This window comes from Limulus polyphemus, unplaced genomic scaffold (assembly GCF_000517525.1).
Source record: "Limulus polyphemus unplaced genomic scaffold, Limulus_polyphemus-2.1.2 Scaffold221, whole genome shotgun sequence".
Lineage (NCBI taxonomy): Eukaryota > Metazoa > Arthropoda > Merostomata > Xiphosura > Limulidae > Limulus > Limulus polyphemus.
The window spans coordinates 518,810-523,124 of record NW_013665831.1 but is presented as its reverse complement, the minus strand read 5'-3'; positions in this window follow the sequence as shown (position 1 = coordinate 523,124).

Genomic DNA, 4,315 nt, shown 5'->3' with positions numbered 1-4,315 from the left:
CCCTGATAATCTAACTGATTAGTGTATGTGGTTGATAAGGTAATGTGGAACTATGAAGTTGGTTGCATATGTGTCACATTGTTTGCAGCCCTGATAATCTAACTGATTAGTGTATGTGGTTGATAAGGTAATGTGGAACTATGAAGTTGGTTGCATATGTGTCACATTGTTTGCAGCCCTGATAATCTAACTGATTAGTGTATGTGGTTGATAAGGTAATGTGGAACTATGAAGTTGGTTGCATATGTGTCACATTGTTTGCAGCCCTGATAATCTAACTGATTAGTGTATGTGGTTGATAAGGTAATGTGGAACTATGAAGTTGGTTGCATATGTGTCACGTTGTTTGCAGCCCTGAGACATCATCTGATTACGTGTTGGTGAAGTAACGTGGAGTTATGGAGAAAGTTTCTTATGTGTCATATATGTTGCAACCCTGAGAAAATTTTAAATTTTCACTTTCACAGTAATACCCGGTTTAAAGTAAGCACGCGGAACAGCAGCGTTAAAAGGAAATCGTGTCCAATCACTAATGAAACCTGACAATGATTGTCAGTATCGTATACTTGTAACACATGGAGTTCAAAGTACTATACCTAATTATGTAAAAACTAGGACGCGAATTGCGTAACAGATGCCAAACGAAATAGGAGAGCCAGCTCTCTAGCTTGTATAGTATTCTTATCTATAGAGATTCTTCAAGTCAGTAATTCCTTCATATAACGGAAGTTTCAAGGATTTATTTCTCAGGTACTGATTAGAATAAAGGAGAGGAGTATTAGTGTGGCTGGACAAAGTTGGTGTGAATAACTTATGAACAAGAACGACGTCAACACCAAAATTTACAAATTGATAAAATACTTGCAGAATATTGACAAAATTCAATGGTAACTATCATGACACTTACACAATAGTAAATATCAAGCTAATAGAATAAAACGTTAACATGAGTAGACACAATCAACTTTTATGACTACCAACATCACTTGACTGGATTGCTCACTTCTAAGAAGACGACTAGACTTACCTGGACTTATCTCGAACTAAACTTTTCTGAAAATGACACAAAGACAAACGGATACTCACACAGAAAAGTATAATTTTATCCAATTGCCAAAAGGTATTGTAAAATTATCATAATCATTTTTAACGGCTCAACAACATAAGGTCATGTTAAAAGGGACAAACAAACTAGTAAAAAGATAGATCGTCAAATACTGGAGGTCACCAAGAAAGCGTGACTTTCACTGGTTGAAAGTCATAAAGAGTAGACAACTAAAGTCGAGAAATATTGTTTTCATTATTTATTTATTTGTTAAGAAAATTACAAACTATAAAAATTGCAAATAATTTACAAAACACAAAATATTAATCATCCCAAAGCAGTAAAGCCATTCACTTTTAATAAGTAACTTAATAAAGTAATTATTTTAATTTTCACTTTTCGTATAATGAATTTATCATTTCACCACTACAAACAAAACTGCTGATTTCCTACAGTTATATAGATGTTTTCTTAATAGTAACTTAAATGTCTTTATATTATTTTAATTTCTTAAATTGTACTGGTGAAATACTAAATATATTTGGTTGGTTGTTATTCTTTTTTGAATTTCACGTAAAAACCACTCGAGGGAAATCTTTACAAGTCGTCCCTAATTTTGAAATGATAGACTGGAAGCAGTTAGTCAAAACCATCCGCTGCCACTACAACTCGTGGGCTACTCTAATCGAAGAGGAGATATGATCACTACTCTTTAACTCACCCTAAGTCCCAAACTGTGAAGCGCCGTTTGATAGTGAGGGTAGTGATAACAAGACATATGATACTCTTTAGATTTTATCGATTCAAGTAGCAGGAATTATACAGCCAAAACTGAATTTCATGAAGATATAAAATAAAAGACTGAAAGAATGCCTGAATCGTCCGTGAAAATATAATGTTAAGTATAATACAAAGAAAACAATATGCTAAACATACCATTCTTACTTTAAATAACCTCTACATTTAACAAACCCTAAAAGCGGCTATAACTCAGCTTCAAAGATATACTGGACCAACACGACCCAGTATTTAGTGTGTTGGACTGTGGATCCGACGTTAAAGTCTGTAGTGTATTTGTTACAGATTCCACCCTTCTCTAAAATTAAACTGTCAAAGCTGCTTAATGGGTTTTCATTGCTAGGGAAGCATTCAGTCATATTAGACTGATGTTACGACGGTAGTTCAATCTAACCGCTAGTTTTTCTGTGTTCCCTATGTAAGTTACATTATATTATTTATTTCATTAATAGTATTGGTTAGACTGTTTAATATATCTAATTTTATTACTTTTTAATTTTATTTATTATCATTATTATCCTTTTATTAATGAAACCACATTGCATGGTTAACGTATCTATTGTTATATTAAAAATATCGTTAACAGTGAAGGTATTTAATTAATATAATAATGCAGTTTAACCTAATGTAAGGAAAGTATATCTAATTAGCTATGCTGATTATCAGGGGGACTTTTAGTTTCGTTCTATGTAGGTAGATTGCTCTAATCGAAGTTGATATTGATTAATAGAATGGAATTAATGTAATGGTTGGTTTAATATTAGTAATGTCACACCTATCATTGTTCAGCTACTTTACAGTTGGCAAAATGTTCTCCTATGTCATCTACACACAAAACTATTGCTATCATGGATTTCAAGACACAAAATGGAAAGCGGTTCTATCTAGCTGCGTGATAGCTAAATGTGATAGGCTCATGGTTTTCTCTTGGTGTAGGGAGACATCTAGACAAACTGGTAGTCGCATCAAAAGTAATGATGCTGTGAATGTTGGGCGTTTTAATGACCAGATCCCCATAACTACAGTCACGATTTTTATGTTAATATAGCGCAATGCTCAACCACGTCGTACTGTTAAAATTACCATGAAAATTGTGCTTTTTATAATCCTGGGACTTATAGTGTGAAGCAATTCTGTGCATGTTAACAAATTGGAATTATGAATGTGGTTGAAAAACACATAAATTTCACTTTGATTAATACTTTGAGAATTATAATTTAGTAATGTGCAAAACATATAATAAAAATACTTGGTTCCTAATTTATTTCGTTTAATCTCTTTTAATAATTATTATTTGAGGAGATTCGGAGGAAATGTTGGAAAAATAATTAAAGAGCAGTTTTTGATAAGATCTAATACTCCATAGATTCAACGTGTTAACTCTATCTAAAGTACCTGTTTCTAACAATTATTATCGCAATGCCTAGTTTACGACGAGTGCATCCGAAAACGAGAAATGTGATTTAAAATTCGCGACTTAAAAAAAAGTTATATGAATTTCGCAATTAAAGATATACTTCTTTTAATAGCACAAATAGCTTCAATTATTAGTAGTAACAAAATATTATTAATTCATTTTAAACTATTATGCATTACAGAATATTATAGATGGTTATATCATTACTACACGTTTAACAAAATATAAGGCATTTCTTGTGTATGTGTCTCTTTCTGTGATATATCTAACCATTTGTTTGTTTGCATTTTAGTGCAAAGTCACATTAGGCTATCTGTTGTGTCTACCGCGAGGAATTGAATCCCGCTTTTGTAGTGTTGTTAGTCGTTAAACTGACCGCTATTCCGACAGAGGACATATGTAACCGTGGAAACTACTTAAAACCGATTAAATCAGAACGTGTCTATTCTGAAGTTCGTATAATCCGAAGTTAGAACAGGTATGCACTTTTTACTATTCAGATATTGATTTACTTGCAATTAGTTGACAAGTCTAATTTTGACTGATAACAAGTTAAATTATCTTACCTTTGTTAGCAAACACTAACCAGCTTTTCATTGCACATTTTCATTGTTATTCCCATTAAGAATATCGTTATAATTAAATTAGAGAAGTAACTCGTGGAAAGTATGTAAGAAATAAAGTGTTTCTTAAATAGAAATAGCAGCCAGTTCATTCTTTCTATTAATGTGATAAATATGTCCATCCATATAAACTTTAGAAAAATCAGTAAATCAAATGTACTGTAGTGTTTTGATTTTTCTAACACGTATTGTTGGTGTGAACGCGCTTTATAGTCACTATGAGAAAAACCTATTGACTGGAGAAGTGAAGTGAAGGAAAAGTGTCATTGATCAGATCTTCACATTATATAGCCACACAATAGCAGGTATAATAAATAAATAAACTTAGTATTCTGAAAATTGTTTAATCTCGAAGTCTAAGTTCAAGGGAGGTCCAGTTCAATCTACATGTTGATCAACGTGTGTTATTGGGTTATACTTGTTTCGGAAACA